Here is an 18,412-nt window from a genome sequence, read left to right on the forward strand (position 1 = left end):
CAACACCTGCACCCCAGTAATCCTGCCTGGCATGAGGCAGACTAATAAGGCTAGTGAAAATGATACTAGCACACTGTCGCTGACCTGAAGTGCCCCTTTGGCAAAGTTGAGAGAGAACTGGTTTGACCGTGGCAGTCATTAGCTGTTCACGTGACTTGTTTACAAAGAACTGAGAAAAGGAAATTTCCATAATGTTGCAGCTGTAAAGGGTGCCTAATTTTGAATTTTATCCATTATGTGATGGAAAATTCCTCTATTTCAGGTTAATTGAGACTTCCTTAACGGATTCCTAGAAAGAGCAATAGACTCTTTCACTGACTGTTAGTGAAGTCTAATTCATATTTGCAGTTCAGCGAACTCAAACTTTGCTGCAGCAGGCAATAGATGTAGTTTTATGTGGCAGCCCCCAGTACTGACGTGCCAGTGGCTTTCTGTTACCTTTGTGTCAAAAGCTTCTAAATCCTGCCATGGCAAAAGAGAAATTTTAAGTTTTGCTTTTAGAATGTCTGCATATTCTGAGCACAGGTGGTGCAAACAGTTTTATACGTCAGTACCCTATTGTGTTTGTTACCTTTTGATGTCAACATAGTTGATAAGCATACCACAGAATTCTGAAACATGTTTTACGGCATTTACACTAATAACAGATAGACAGCTCCTAGGCTGTAAATGTCCTGAAAGATGCTTAACAATTCTATGACATGCTTGGTAATTAATTTTCCTTATCACTAAAAGTAAAAAGTAAAAGTAAAGGTTTGAAATGTATAAAAATCAATGTATCCAGATTAGAAAAATAGCAAACTGAAGTTACTGACAGGAAGGCTAGTCTTGATTACAATTACATCAAACACACAGTTGAACAGGAACACAAAATGTAACACCTTACATGCCCTATGTTGGTAAAAAGGAAAAATAGAAAAACATCCTTACCATAAAATAGAAAAGAAATATAAAATTATCAATTACTGGCTCAGCTGAGAGGTTTCAAAAATGCTTGAATCCATTTTCAAGACACTCATTCTTGACAAAGAAAAAATCAACACTATTTTCCACACCAAAGTAGTAGGTACCGGAGTGTCAAAATGATTTACATTAATTTTAGATTGTGTTTAGTTCATGGTGACTAATTATATGTTTCTTGACAGCATATTAAGAAACCTGAATCCTCTTTTAAATACCTTCCAGTGGCAAGTATCTACCCATGTATTGTGCATGCAGTGGACACTGGTCCCAAGGGGAGACACAGTCTCTGATCATTGGATGAAATAAGATTGTACATTTGCAGTCATAGCTGTAGTCTGACAGTGTGCAGCTTGTTACAGCTTTGTTCATTTTATGTTGCTGACAAAACGGCTTCTTTCTTGTCAGGACTGGTTTGTCCTGTTCATAGATGTATGCATACCCTGTCTTATGAGCAGCTGATTTATGTTTTCTTATTCCTTTTCCTTAATAAAAAAAAAAAAAAGTCCTACAACAAAAATTACCTTTTTGCTGCCGTGTATTAAAAATATAGCAAACTTATAAAGTTCAGTCACAACAGTCCTTTAAGGCAGGTTTGTGATCTAGGGATTGAATAACTTTCCAGTTTAAGTCACTTGATTTTGTACATATATTTAATGCTACAGAGACATAAAATAAGCCACCTATTGAGTTGTCTTACTGTCATTTGTTAGTATTTTGAACATTAATAGATTCAAGATAATGCTTCAATATATTTCCTGGGGAGGGGGTGGAGGGAAGTTGTATGTTAGCACATGCTTCAAAGCTTGCATTATAGAATAGGTCCTAATTAGGTCTTTGATACTAAGCTCAAATGTTATTTTTGAAGTGGTTACCAGAACTCGTTAAGCCCAATTAAAGTAAGAATAGTCTGTCACATGAGGTTAAAGTTGGATGTGTTTGTAAGCAAATGTTGGTTTTGGTTTTTTTTTCCCAAGAAGTGATTTGTTAGCTATTTGTTCTTTTTTTTTCTAAATATTTAGTCCCTGTATCAGCTCATTATATGTTGAAAGGAGAGGTTGTATTTTGATGTGCATTCTTCACATGGAATGTTGAATGTTGCAGTCTCTCCTTCAGAAGAAAGCTGATCAAAATTCCTTCATTACAGTGGCTGCAACAGAAATTTCTGTTTCACCCAAAGGGTGAATATTTTTCCTTCTTACTTCAAATGACGTTCTAGAAAATATAAGTTTAACCTATTCGGTTAGTTATAATTTCTTATTTTTCTGGCAGTTAATTCAGCACTGGAGTGACAAATGAAATTTTAGTTTGTTGTTTACAATACCTGAAAAGCAAGTGCTACATTTTCTTTGGTGCCAGAGGAAAAATACTATGGGTTGCTGTTACACTGAAACATTTTTCTTATTTTAGAATAGGAATCTAATTTTACTTAGTTTGTTAGTCTTCTTCTAAAGTAACTAATACAGAGGAGTAATGTGTTTCTGCACATCCAATTTTTTTTTAGTTCTCCCAAACTATTATAAAGAAAAGTAAAAGTAAATAGTAAACCACTATAGTTAAATAGTAAACTGTATAATGGAATAGTTGTGTAATGCAACATTTATATTGTGAAACTGAAAACCACGTATATGTAATTGTCATATACTAGGAATTTATAGGTAAGTAAATTGTAACTTTCTTTTTCAGCCTGGGTCTGGCTGCACTAGAGCCTGCGAACTTTCAGAAATCAGATACCAACCATCTCCCATTTAAAAAAAAAAAAAATAAAAACCTAAACAAACCAACCAAATAATAATAATAATAATAAAATACCAGCTTTTAATACCTAGTGGAACATCTGAAAAATTGTTGGATCCAAATGATCTTTCTGAATGCTAAAGGAAACCTTCTTTTACATGTATGAGGTAGAATAAAAGAATTAATAAATGAAAACAATCAGCAGCTCTAATATATGCAGAAGATCTTGCCCATTGTCTTTCCTTCAAATATTACTGAAATTAATTGGTACCATCATGGGTGCTTGAGAATAGTGATGCTACTTGTGCTGCCTGCTCCCTATCACAAAAATCCTGGGGTTGCATTTTTAAAGAAAAATGGTTCCACTAAAAGAAAGATTAAAAAGTTGTACTCACAATCAGATGTTTATTATACATATTTGCAAAGCACTACAGCACCACTAAAGATGACAGTTGTCTTCATTCCCCTCATCCTGAATGTATTCTGCCATGTAGTTCAACCCCAGCTGGCAGCTGAGCCCCACGCAGCCACTCGCTCACTCCCCTCTGGTGGGATGGGGGAGAGAATTGGAAGAGCAAAAGTGAGAAAACTCGTGGGTTGAGATCAAGACAGTCTAATAGGTAAAGCAGAAGCTGTGCATGCAAGCAAAGCAAAGCAAGGAATTCATTCACCACTTCCCATGGGCAGGCAGGTGTTCAGCCATCTCCAGGACAGCAGGGCTCCATCGTGTGTAACGGTGACTTGGGAAGATAAACGCCATCACTCTGAACATACCCCCCCTTCCTTCCTGTTCCCCCAGCTTTGTATGCTGAGCATGACATCATATGGTATGGAATATCCCTTTGGTCAGTTTGGGTCAGCTGTCCCAGCTGTGTCCCCTCCCAGCTCCTTGTGCACCCCCAGCCTCCTCACTGGTGGGGTGGTGTGAGGAGCAGAGAAGGCCTTGGCTCTGTGTGAGCATTGCTCAGCAGTAACGAAAACATCCCTGTGTTAGCAACACTGTTTCCAGCACAAATCCAAAACATAGCCCCATGCTAGCTACTGTGAAGAAAATTAACTCTATCTCAGCTGAAACCAGCACATACCTCTACTCAGGGACAATTTTCCTCAATGTTTTCTGCCTTTATATGTTTTACTTTGGATGAACACGTTCATCATACCCAATGCACGTACACATTTTGACATGAGTCATGCATTGCTTCATGAAAGGAGTTCTTTTTTAGTGAAGAGTGTCATAAGATATATTCTTATGTCTTTAATCTATATGCCTTTGGGGTGTTTATATTCTCTGCCTCTTTTTAAAACATAAACAGAGTAAACTGTAAGTAGTTAATGGTTGACAATCAACAGACCTAATTATTATTTTTAGAAGTACCTTGGCAATAAATAAGGTAAAAATAACATTACTTAGAAGTCTGAAGTTCAAAAATAATGATAAAAAAGTTCAGTTTCTTTATTGCTTTAGAAGATTTGCTGCTATTTTAGATTTCATCTCTTTTGGAAAAATGGAGCAGAAAGGAAGGAAAAACAGTGAAGAATGCCAAGCACACTGCCTACATTGAAAGTTTTAAGAAGCAAAACCAGCAAGTGACAGCTATCGAGCTATACTCATCTGGTAAGCCAGGTTCTGTGTCAAGTTGCACATTATTGTAGTTGAAACTTGAAATAACCAAATCCAGCACTGATCTTTAAAAGTTTAACACCCCTGGTAACAAAATGGGACGTTTCCTGAGCTGTGGGACTGGATTTGGTATGAATTGTCCATAGGCTGCAACTGTATCAGCTGGTCCTGGAGAGGACTTTCCTTGGGATTGCGACTAGTGGTCCTGTTTCCAGCTCAGGTGTGATGCATGGACAGGAAGCAACACAACTCTGGGTGCTGGGAATGAAGGGGGACAAAACACAAAAACACACAGTACACTCTTTTGTGTGATGCATGGGTAAGTTTGATTCAGTGGAGCAAGCAGAAGACAAAAACTGTAGTGGCAGCATTAAGTATTGCCTTCATTTGTATATTATGGCTTTCCTTAATGAGTTTTTACTAAATGTTCATTTAGAAAACTAGGAAAGTCCAAGCTGGTGAGTGGCAAACACGACTCCTAAGAAACAGTTAAAAGTCTTTCATATTTTTCATCAAAACTAGTTTCTATGGAAGCTAAAGAAAAGCTGTACTTTTCAAAGTCAGACATAATTTCTATGGTGTATGTTCTCCTATATTATTTCTGTGTGTCTGAAAGCTCTTTGTTACTTTAGTCTATCCATCACTAACAATGTTGTTTGCATCAGTCCACCTCAAGAATTCATTATGAATGAAAACCTCTCCTCTTCACTGTATAATGATCTGATAAGAAAATTAAATAGAAAACACTCAGTAACTGACATTCTAGTCAATTTTGACTTGATATTTTTAAATAGCAATTTCTTCAATAAAATGAAGATGACAGAGAAGATGCAATAATATCTTCCAATTGCAGTTATCCCAGGTTACATCACTGATTTCTATGTCAGAATGTGCAGTGAGAGGGGAAAGTGACCCTTTAGAAAACACAGAAATTTAATCAACTTTTTTTTTTAGTTGTGAAGCATCTATATACATGTTGCAAGAAAGGGGTTTACTGGAGCAGCAAATTCTTCATTCCTCTCTATATTCAATTTTTTATTAAGAAAATGTCAGACAATCAAGTTTTGTAAGTTAAAGAATGGCTGCAAGCGTAACTAAGAAACATGTATGGGTACAAAGAAAGACGTTCATGGTATTTTAGCAAAATCTGTCAGGAGGAAGATAGCAACTTGTGCAAAAGGAAACTCTTCTAAGTGTGACATTCAAATATGCTAGGAATTTACGGAATTGTTAATCCAGTGAATTAAGGATATAATTCTATTTTTTAGAAATTCTGTTGGATGCTCAAGAGAGGAGAGAAAATAAACACTTTTCACTGTTTTTGATGCTTTTAGGAAACAATTGTCAAATGTTATGACAACACAGTACAAACACAGTCTCAAAGTAGCAATTTTTACTTACATGCATACACTATGTATCTACGTATTCCTGGGTTATCATTTGCAAAAGAGCAAAAAACACTAGCTATTGCTAGCTTTCACTAACTTGCCTTGAAAAAGAAGGCACCTTATTGATACTTTCATTATATTTTACCTTAACCTTTATATGCTATTAGTTTGTAAAAGGTGGGGCATTTGTTGCATGAAAATGGAAATTATGATAGCATAGTATAAATTTGTACAAAAAAAGGCAATTAAGGTTCCCGGCTCAGAAGCTGGCTGTGAATAAGAAAGGTCACTTGCTTATTGCAGCACCAAATTTACTCAAGACTAAAGACAAAAAAGTGGGATAATTAACAGCTGTCAAAATACAGAGAGTATACCCAGCCCAAGAAAGGCTCTGCTCACCTTCTTGACTGTCATGTAACATTTTTCTGCTTTAGCATTGTATATTATGCAATCCAGGGAAATCAGACAAACCTTGGCCCTTGCCAATATAATAGGGTTTCTCTCTTTAATATTTGTTCTATGTATTTTCTCTTGCTTAAGTGCCTGAAGGATTTTTCCAAAGTAGTGATTTCCTGGATTCTTTAATGCTGTTGAGCTCGCCAAATTAATACTTTTAAGACATGGGGGGGGAAAGGCATTTTTAGGAAATTAAATATCTGAATATTTTCAACCTCAAGCAGACAAAACATGAATTATGCCCTTCACTGCACTGACTATTAAAAATATTTAAATAGAAGGCCTGTGATGACTGGCTTAGATGTGGAGATTTATTATCTACAAGCTTGTAGCTGGGTTGATTTCTGCTAGTCTTTCTACTCCCACATATAGAATGGCTTATGGCTTCACTGTTTCTCCTTATGGAATCAGCTCTGTAGTTAGGCACTATGTGTTATCTCTTAAAATGCTGCTTTGTTATCAGCTTTTACATATATATATATATATAGATGCATATGCTTTTATTTATATGTGTGTATATACATGGTGTCCAAAGGAAAAGAATTGTGGTGAAACAGAGATGTGTGTATATGGTCTGAGAATGTAAAGTTGGTGATAGCAGCTCAAACAAAAAATTCATTTACCTTGTGTCTTCTCTGAGAGTGGTAGGCTAGAGATGGAGCGTGAGAACTATGTAACAGTATAATGAAATTTTCCCAGCATATTCTTCATTTTAAACTATTATGTGGTATGGGAATCTGTTAGCCCATGGACAATGCTTGGTACTTAACAGAAACATTTCCTTTTGGTTGGTTTGAACCCGATACCTAGGGTGATCTTAGGGGGCATCTGATAGCTTGTCTTGGAGGAGACAGTGAATAAGCAGTCCTTTGTTACTCTCTTTGCCATTCATGATTTTGCAGATCTCTCATGTATGTTCTAATCACCTCCTCCTCTGCTGAAGTTTTAGTTTTAATTGTTTCCTGTGTGAAAACACCTCCATAACTTTAATCATCCCTGGTGCCCTGCTCTGAACCTTTTCCAGTTCCACTGTGGTTTCTGAGATGGGGCAGACCATTGTTTCTGAATTCCCAATAGATAAGGGAAGTATCTCAATATACTTTTTCTCTCCTCCCCTATTTTATTTCTAAACTTTTATTCCTTTAATAAGAAAGCAGCTATATACATAAATATGGAGCTTTTGGGTATGTAGTCAATGCATTTAATTTCATAATTTCTTCTGGCAGTGTCAGGAGGTGACAATATGAATCTAGTAGTGCTTATACATGTCCTTTAATGCCATTTGAAGTCAAAATGTAAAATTGAGGTCAAAGGGATATGAATCAGATTCATTATTTTGACTTAATGTATTTCCAAATATAGCTTTGAAATAGATTAATTGATTTTAGCTCTTCTGAAACTACTTAGTATGTAATTCTCTTATTAATTGTTTTTGTTCTTTTAAATTTTATCACATGAAATTGAGTTCTCTTAGCTTGATAATTGTAGGTTAAAAATATTAGATTCTGTCACTTGAAAAAATTCCTCTTTCTAGTTATTTGTGTGACCTATGTCATGAATATAAGAATTTATACGAAACTCACTTTTTGTGAACGATCATTTAGGTTTAAAAAATTCAGGCAATAAAACCATGACCAAAGAAAATGGGTATCGATTTCTCTAAATAAGGGAATGATAGTTTATGTAATATCTTAAGCCTGGGAAATGAAGGATTAGATTAATTAATAACTTCAGAGTGTTGATATGAACCGTGAGCAAAAGGCTTAAGTTCCTACTGCAGTTAATAATTTGAAGTGCAACAGTTTCTAGGGAAAACATTGGAAGAGTCCCATTTCTGGGTGGACAAATGACCCAGTGACTTGCTTACATTCCTTGCAGTAGGATGCCTAGGCTATTTTCTCCTTCACACATTCCTTAATCACTGTGTATGAAGTGCAGACAGGAGAAAGAGGGAGGTTTCTTATTTTCTCCTGCTTACAACTTTGAAGTCCTGGGTTTTATCCTTATATGGAACAGGAAAATATTTTAAAACATCTACCATGTTGAGGAAGTTAAAAACAAACAATCAAACAAACAAAGAAGAAAACTTATTTCCTACAGAACTTTTCCAAAGTGGAAAGAAAACAACTCCAGCAATGTTCACTACTTTCTATATTTGCTTAAAAATAATCACAAGCTTAAAAAAAAAAAGAAGATAACATGACATTCATGGTGCTTTATGAGGAATAACATCAAATTTACTGCTGACTATAATTTATTTGAAATTTTTTATAAGGTCTGTGCAAAGGGAAAATACTAATTTTGAGAAAGCAGAAACTTTTATTGGCCGATATTGTTGAGAGAGACAGGAAAGATATTATGATCAAGGAGTCAAGACACATTACTAATTGTTCTCCCCACATTACAGTTGAGCAATAATTTGCTTGGATAAAAGTATATAGGAATGTATTTTTTTTTTCTATCTCTGTTCATATAGTTGAAAACATGGCACAAACGTGGAAACATTTTTAATTTCACAACATTTGACTTATCAGCTAAAGCACCAGTATTCAGATGCATTTACTAATTCTGTTTGTCACAGGATTAGGTTTCCACACTTACTTTAACTAAAGCATTTCATATTTAATGCATCTTTCCATAAATTGTCTGCTCAGGAGCAGAGTCATAGAAAAGTCAGCAGAATTTTTTAACACTTAAAAATCGCATCCAACCATGAGATCAAAGACTGGACTGTATTTTATGTGTTTTTAACATTTAACTTCTTATTTTAACGTTCCTCACTTATTCTATAGTTATCCTTTGGGTATCTTTCCATTTAAAAAAAAAATCCCCAAACTCTATTTTCATAAAAAAAGATTTTCTTCACATTTTCATCTTAATGAATATGCATAAATTTGTACATGCTCATATATTCATAGCTGTATCACATTTTAAATATTACTTTCAATTTTAAGATCAAATTTGTATGCCAACATAGTTTGTGGTGGTTTTCAACTCTGTTCTTTGCCAATGGATTATAGGTTTATATCATTCTTATGCCAGCAGGAGGATTCTTCCATATTTTTTTTAAAGTCTTGCAATGGCATAAAGCCAATAGAATTTCTTGTATGCGACATCTCAAGACTGTAATTGATACAGAGAGCTTCATAGTTCAGCTTATAAACATATCAAACATCACAATAGTCCTAGCATTTTGTAAACAACCTTCAGAACTCCAGATTGAAATATATCTCTACTATAGTAACTATGGAATAATGTGAAATGATAAATCTTTTGAGACTGTAGGAGTTTCAAAAGACAAACACATAGAGCTAAATTTGCAGGTATTGTAGAACACATAGGTGGCTACTCTGTATTAGAATCATAGTATCATAGAATATCTCAAGTTGGAAGGGACCCATAAGGATCATCGAGTCCAACTCCATGCTCATCACAGGACTACCTAAAACTAAATCATATGACTAAGTGTATCGTCCAGACACTCCCTGAACTCTGACAGGGTTGGTGCCATGACTGCTTCCCTGGGAAGCCTGTTCCAGTGATCAACCACCCTCTCAGTGAAGAATCTTTTCCTAATGTCCAATCTGAACTTCCCCTGACGCAGTTTCATTCCATTTCTTCATGTCCTGTAGCTGGTCGTCAGATCAACACTTTCCCCTCTGATGCCCCCACTGAGGAAGTTGTAGACTGCAATGAGGTCATCTCTCAGCCTTCTCTTCTCCAAGCTGAACAAGCCGAGTGACCTCAGCAACGCCTTGCAAGTCTTGCCATTGAGGTCTTTCACCATCTTGGTTGCCTTCCTCTGGACACAATCTAATAGTTTGATGTCTTTACATTGAGGTGCCCAAAACTGCACATAGTACTTGAGGTGGGGCCACGCCAATGCTGTGTAGAGTGGGACAATCACCTCCCTTGACTGGCTGCCTGGCTATGCTGTGCTTGATGCACCCCAGGACACGGTTGGCCCTTTTAGCTGCAGGGCACACTATTTACTCATATTCAACTTACCACCAACCGAAACCCCCCGATGTCTTTCCACAGGCCTGCTCTCCAGCCTCCCCTCCCCCAATTTGTACATCTCAGCCTCTCATCCCCCAATTTGTATGTCCCAGGTGGAGAATCCTGCACTTGTTCTTGTTAAATTTCATATGGTTGGTCATTGCCCAGCTCTCTAGTTAATCCAGATACTTCTGTAAGGCCTCTCTACCCTCAAGGGAGTCCATAGCTCCTCCTAGTTTAGTATCATCAGCAAATTTACTTAATGTACATTCCTCTCCTGCATCCAGATAATTTATAAAAACATTCAACAGCACTGGCCCTTAAAGTGAGCCCTGGGGAACCCTACTGGTGATCGGCCACCAGCCTCGTGTAACCCCATTTACTTTAAGTCTTTAAGCCAATTGTTCACCGAACATATTATGGACTTGTCTAGCTGTATGTTGTTGCCAGTCATTTATTTATTGGAATCCTTATGACAGCAGAAATGGCTAATGTTTTTCAATGTAAATATTGACATTACTTCAAGAGTATTCACTACACAATGTCTTCCAAGTTTCAAAAGGAATATTGTGGGATGTGCAAAGAAAGTCTCCTGTATTTTATCAGAAAAATTGTCATTTTTAGTCTTTTTAGAACCTCCAAATTTTGTATGCATTCCAAAATTAGCTGCTTTGGTTAATTTTCAGAACTGCTGTTTTTTAAATTGATTTTTTTTTTTTTTAAGATTTTAGAAGTTGCACATAGTTCTAAAGAAAACCTTATTTTGCCCGCTTACTTTTTGATTTTTAAACTAGCTCATGTTTTCAACAATTCTTTACATATATTGATACACTGTACTATATCTGCTTTATCTGTTGACCATGCCATAAGTTAATGTTATTTAACTATTGATAAACAATCACTTTACGGCTGCAAAATAGATCACTTAACTTTTTACAGGACAGCACTTTAAACAGAAATACCCCTGAAGTTTTTAGGTCATGTTTTGCTTTCTTTTGTTTCAGTTGAATTTCCACCATGAAATGTGGAACACATTAGCACCTTCTCATTCAAGTTGCTTCCTTCAAGCAAGAAAAATTTGAAGGAAAAAATTTCACTTTTTGAAGGAAAACTTTTTGACTTTTTTACTCATTTTGTGAGTAACCAGAAGGCTTGTAGTTCTTGAAATGTCCAGCATGTTTCCTGAAGTTTGTACTGAGAAAAGAATCAGAAAAAAGTAAATAATTTCACAAATTATTTGCTTGCATCATTGTAGACATAATTGCTAACCCATAATAAAGTAGAAAGCATTAAAATGGCAATGATTATTTGACAGTCATTATCACAGATATCAGTTATCCAGTGTAAGTAAAAGTGCGAATATTTTACATCCTGCTGTGTGAAAATGGTTGGCAAATGACCTTTTAATGGCAACCCACTGCTTTTTGTGATTAGTATTTCTCCCTTTCTGACCACTGTTGGCTGCTCTTCTCTCCTGTTTTACTTAGCTCCATACATGATACAGAGGAAAACAGAATTAAAATTATTTGTTTCTCATTTCATATTCTGTCATCCCTGCATGGATATTGTCTGTCAGAAGCAGCTTTTCGCATCACAATATAATGACTACTGTGGTGACTAGAGGAATAAAACATAACATTGTTTTAACATTGTTATCATCTCTAAGTTAACTTAAGTTGATGAGTTCCTGACAGATCTGCTGACTTTTCTCAATGCCATTTATAAGGATGATTCAATTACATCGTTTCCTCTGGAGGGAGTATAAAGAGATAAAAATAGTCTTCCAGGTTTCTGACCAGATCATTCTGAAAGAAGATTGTTCATCCTAGCGTACAATCAAACAACTGTCTGAGAAGATTTTCATGGCCGACATGATGATTTTTTTCTTTCAAACTGTTATTCACTAATTAATTTTGGAATTCAATTAATCAGCATTCAACTTATGATGCATCTTAAAGGCATCTTGTTTAGTTTTTTTGAAAAGGAGCTACAGGTAATGTCAATTTGTTGTTAGATTGATTGCATGCTTCCCAAAGTATGTAAACAATTATTCAAGACAAAATTAAATTCATTTCAATATCAGAGAATATAGTCCACTTTTTAAACCCAACAACATTCAGAGGGATCTCAGTACACTGCAGAAATGGACTAGCAGGAATCTCATGAAGTTCAGTGAAGGGAAATGCCAAGTCCTGCACTGGGGACAAATAACCCAGACACCAATACGCACTGGAGGCTGACTGACTGGAAAGCAGCTTTGTCAAGAATGACTTTAGGGTACTGGTAGACAGCAGGCTGACCATGAACCAATGATGTGCCTTTGTGGCAAAGATGACCAACAGCATCGTGGATTGTTAGAAAGATGGTCATGAGTAGATCAAGGGAGGTGATCTTTCTCCTCTCTCCATCATCAGTGAAGCCACATCTGGTGTGCCTTGTCCATCTTTGGGCTCTTTGGTACAAGAGAGACATGGACCTACTAGAGAAAATCCAGCACAAGGCCACAAAGATGTTTAAGGGACTGGACCATTTTTCACATGCACGAGTCTGAGACACCTAGAATCATTTAGTCTGGAGAAGAGAAGGCTCAGGTAGATCTTATCAGTGTATAGATAGCTGTTGGGATTGAGCGAAGAAGACAGAGCCAAATTCTTCTCAGTGTTATCCACTGGTAGGACAATAGACAAGGGACACAAAATTAAAGAGAACATTCTATTTAAACATATGAAAAAAAAAAACCAACTTTCAGCATGGCCAAACACTGAAACGGGTTGAGTAGAGGGGTGGTGGAATCTCCATCCTTGAAGTTATTCAAAACCCAGCTGTCTGAAGCACGAACAAAAAATTTCATGTGGAATTTACAGATTGTGAGCATCTGGCAAATTTGTTAGTGGGGATCTATCAGTCCTTATTAAGGAAAGAAAAAGAATAGCCGTTGATTAAATGTTCCACAGGGAAAAAGCTAGAGGAGAGAAAGCAGTTCCATGTTGAAAAGACAAGGTAAAGAAAAGTTGAATCCAAAAAAAGAACTATCAAGGGAGTGGCATCATCAAACTAATGAACCAGAAGGATGACTACAGTACCTATATGTATCTGTATTAAAGCCCAAATCACTTCTAATAAGATTTTAAATCTTTCTTAGCAACTCTACCTATAATCCTACCTTTCTCCTTCCACTCTTTTGAATTTGTTTCTTCCGTTTTCTTTCTATTTAATCTTTTTTTTCTAGCTAGTACTAATTACACTATTGAATTCCTGCCTACACAGATGTTACTTCTCTCTCTAATTTTCTCTTGCAGAATTCCAGTGGAAAGATGAAAACTTCTCTGAATTATTTCTGAGGTCTGCAGTTTTACTGAATTTTTAACCTTATTTAGTTTTGATATTCACTATTTTTATTTTTTTAATTTAGATTCTAGCTGTTCTTTTAGATTTAAAAGTTATTTTTAGATGCAACATAAATGTGTTTCCATATTCATAGCTTCACTTGAATGTAAATTACTGGAAGTGTTTAAAAGTGCCTCCTTCCTGAATAAATAGGGAATTATTAACAAAAGTCTTAGGAAGTCAAACAGTCATTATTCCCATAAAAGGGAAACAAGTCTTGGAGTAGAATTTAAAAAATGCATTCTGTTTAGATTTATAAATGATCATGAGTTGAAGAATCTGGATGTACCTCTGTAGAGCTTCCTTATTTTTCAGCTGTGCATTTCATTTGAAATTATTATGAAAAACAAATTAATGCCTATGTACTGTATATGTTTATAGACTGTCAAGTGAGTGACGTCTGAATTCTAAATATAGTCTTACTAACCCATCCCTCTGGATGATATGACAGTATTTTGAACTTTTCTTTCTAATTTTTCAACATCATTTTTTGAAATCAGAGAAGCAGAACGGGATATGGTGGTCCAGTATTGGTCTTCCTGAATAGTAATGGCAGAGAAATGATTTCTCTTCATGTTTTTTGAGCAATATTCCCTTGATGATCTTAGAGAATTATTGTGAAAGATCTTGTAGAATAGATCATTATGACTTCTCTGTGTCAGTGTTGCAAAATATAATCTTTAAGTATATAAGGTTACCTTTTTGAACACAAGCTATAGATATTTTTCTAATACTTATAACCCTGCATTTGGCTATATTAAAATGTTCATTCAAAAGAGCCCACATTACTGAGCAGACAAGAAGATCTCTCTCTGAGTGGTTCCTATAACAATTTATTCATCTGTCATTCTTTTCACAACTTTTGCCAACATATTTATTCCTGATTGATATGGAATTACCTGCATTAAATCCCTGAGATACCAAAGTCTCTTATAAAGGTTCAGTTAACAATTTAGTTTGTAATTTAGAAATATTCAGTGTGAAATATGTAATATTGATTCATATCTAGAAATGTAAGTATGTACAACACCTTAGAAATCTGTTATTCCAACTTATTTTTTTATCAAACATATTTGATTTTTTTTTTTTTTTAAATCAAGACCGTAAAACTATTCTTATGGCCTATTTTCTAATGAATTCTTTTACTTTTGATTAATTTCCTTGCCATTGTTTAGTCTTTCCTGATTTTGTCCCATATCAGTTTTTTTTATGGACAGTACCGATATCAAAGCAACCTGTCCATCCATATCTGAATCTGCCTGTATATCCTTTCTATTACATGTTTAGTTTTCCTCATTAGTCAAATTACTTGTTCTTAATACAGCACATCTTCCTATTTGCTGAAAAAAAATTCCTTGAGAATATAGACTGTTACCAGATAAAGTGGTTTTTTTCAGATCTCTCTAAGATGAAAGCAAAAATGCTTATAATTAGACCACTCTACTTTTTACACTTTGATCAGATGACCTGAAAAGTAGTGCCTGTACCATTACTTTTTTTTTTTTTTTTTTTTTAATAGAAAAGCTGTCATCAGAAAATGTTGGAAAATTTATCAATGATCTTCTGTCTTTGATCTTCCCATCTCTTCTGGATAGGGAAGCATAAACATTATCCCATTGCCTCTTTACATGTCATGAAAATTACCTGTCATTGTATGTTCTTTCTCAGGAAAATGAATGGACAGAACTGGTAGTGTAGTCTATACATTTGGTCACATATTTCGGCCTTTTGCCTAGTCTTAATTTTGGTCACTGGTCACATGGCAATTTTTTGTCTCCTTTGCACTTCCCATCATTACTTTTAGTGTAAAATACAAGTTTGCTGCCCACTCAATCAAAACAGAAAGCACTAGATCTTAATAAGTTCTAGTGCATCGATGACTTTAACTATATATCTATGCTTTAATTAACATTATCCTCATCCTGCCATGTGTTATGAACTAAAATTTTCATACTTCATTCATTGGCAAAGATGATGATGACATATAATAGCAATAGGCAATTTAATAAATTAGGTGTTTTGTCCTTGCATGTGCTTTACATTTTCATGGTAAACTCTCAATTCCACTAAAACCAGGTGGAATTCCTTGGAAGAAAAGTAATGTTACAGGTACATGTTCTTGTTTGGAATAAAAGATCATTGTCTCATTCTGTTGCTTTTACAATGCCTATATTAAGTACGGTATGGGACTAAAGGATCTCTTAATGTAAAAACTCCTGAAATGTGCAGTGTGAAAAGTTCTCCAAATCAGAACTTGCACTGCTTAGTTAAAATATAGGATATACATTAGGAAAATATTTTATCAATGTTTTTGTTTCTATCAGATTGTCTAGAGAGAAACAAGATCTGATAGGTCGTTATTGACTATATTTGTCCATGGGACTATAGCAAAGCTATAAATATAGAGCTCCTTTATTAGCCATTGCTTTGCCAGTCCTTATTATTTTCTGAGGATTTCATCACATATCCAAAATTATTTTTATTAGTACTGATAAGAAATTTTAAAACTGTCTAATAATACATATTTTTATACTCTGAGGAACATATATTGTGGTGTTGTTATAGTATAATGTAATGTATCAAATGTTAACTATCACTTTCTGAGGAATATTCAACTCTTAAGTCTTTGTTTTATCAGAATAAATATTTGCATCTTAAGACACTGAAGTGCAAACTCCACATTTTTTTCAGTAAGACTACAGCTGAGTAAAATGTAAAAGAAGTGTACATATTACTTTTGTCTATTAAAATGTGAAATAAGGAGCAAAAAAGCAAGCTCTTCTCTTGATGCAGCATGAGTTTATTACTGAAATGCATCAGTTTATGCTTAATCATATAGCTAGTAAAATTATCCAACAGTATCATCCATTGAATACTTGAAGGATCCTGATGCTTTTGTCTGCCATGAAGGAAGAGTAATAAAAAAGGAACATAGCAACTTTGGATTTAGCTGAGATGTATGCAGAAGTTACTGTAAAAAGAAAAAAAAAAAAAAGTGTCCCTGTTTACCCATGTATGGAGACCATACAACTGAGAGAAATAGCAGGTTGAGGGATGTTGGGTTAAGTATGATAAGTGTTGCCAGATATCACGTTTCTGTTATTAAACAAACTTCTACCTTGGCACATGGATTGTAGTCTGTTCTCTCTTGAACCTTAGTGGTCATTGTAGAATTCTTATTTTTTGGTAACAGAACCCTCCTTAGACAAACACGAGTACCCAGAGTACTGTCATGTTAGCCTAGGACCTGAGCTTGCACTGAAATGGGACTCCCGCACCACCCATGCTATCCAAGTTAGCTCAGATATGTAGTAGGCATAGAAAAGACTAGTCTGAACTCCAGCTATCTCTTACGGTCTTATCCCTTATTATCCATAAGAAGGATGAGGAAAAATTAACTTATTTATACATAGCTAGCAAAACCAGTATAGAAATAGGTAATGTGTTATCTTGAATTTTATCTACATCTCTTCAGTTTTATCCTAATTCTAACCTCTCTAACCCCTCACTTTCTTGATCTTCTCTCATTATATTTTAAACTGTTTTTCTCCTGATGCTGAAAGTAATTTTACTTCCCCAGTATAGTAAAGGAGAAGGTCCACAGTATCTATTCAGTGCAAAATGTTCTGTAAAATGTGTTTCAAATTAACACACTATTTCATCTCTCTGGTCAACTGAGAGTACTAGATTTTTGGAGAATGATGACTTGCTGGTAGTACAGCTGTGTCTAAGGAATTTTAATTTTATTTAGGTTAGAAAATAATGAAAAAGAGATCTTATTGCAAAGTGTTCTGCCAGGGATAGTACTACAGCAACATCTCACAGCCATTTACATTTTTCAGTTTGAAAATAATTGCATTTTAGTTGTTGTCTGAGGTCAATTCTTGTTCACAGTGACCTCGTAGGAATTTTGCTACTGACTTCTGACTGGTGAGGTTTTAACAATACATACAGTTTTTTCAAGACATAATTTTTCTTTTCTGTTTTAGGAACCCCGGTATTTTGATTTGAATGGTCTTTTTTCAGCTTTCTGGTATGTGATATTCTTTCATGTATATTGGCTTTACACCTACACATTCTTGAAAACAGATACAATAGACACCATACTTTATAGGATATTTTTAGTGTGGTTGGATATAATACTCCAGATGTTACACATTTTAAAGTGGCTGAAAGAACTCATTAAGACAGATCAATTAACAAAAACTAAAGGTAAAATGGAAAATACCCAACTTAGCTTTTTCTCTCTTCTGTTTTTGTTCAGATTGTACATAGGCCTTTCAGAATGGTTTGGTGTATGACAGAGAGAAAAATAAAACTTGGAGTATAAATCTAAATCTTTCAAACACAATTTGCAAAGTGAAAAGGCAACAGAAAGCTAAATAGGAAACAAAGCACAGTAAATCAGAATCAAGCATAATGTTTTCAGGATTTATGAAAGTTAAAAATGATGAGTTTGCAGACTCTCAGAAACATTCAGTGCTTTCCAGTCACCTGAATAACAGTACAGAATGTCATGCTCATCTATATAATGTCAAGCCAAACTTAAGCCATTCATTCAAGGAAACACTTGTTTTATTTGAAAACCAATTCTGCCTAGAAGGCTCCTTGGATTCCTTGGACTTAAACCTATACATTTCTCCCCAATAACCTAGATCATTGAATCAAGGCAGTTCATTCTCTTTCATATCCATGCTTCCATAAGGCCTTGGTGAAGGAAAAAATCATTAAGATACTAGGCATCTGGAAGTGGATAAATAAGTAGCCAGTACATTTGTTTCCAACCATTTGAAGAACATTGTGCAGTTTGCATTACTTTTTTTTTTTTTTTTTTTAACTCCAGTAGAGATATTTTCTCCAATCT

Source organism: Balearica regulorum, chromosome 2 (genome assembly GCF_011004875.1).
Source record: "Balearica regulorum gibbericeps isolate bBalReg1 chromosome 2, bBalReg1.pri, whole genome shotgun sequence".
In the NCBI taxonomy this organism is placed as follows: domain Eukaryota; kingdom Metazoa; phylum Chordata; class Aves; order Gruiformes; family Gruidae; genus Balearica; species Balearica regulorum.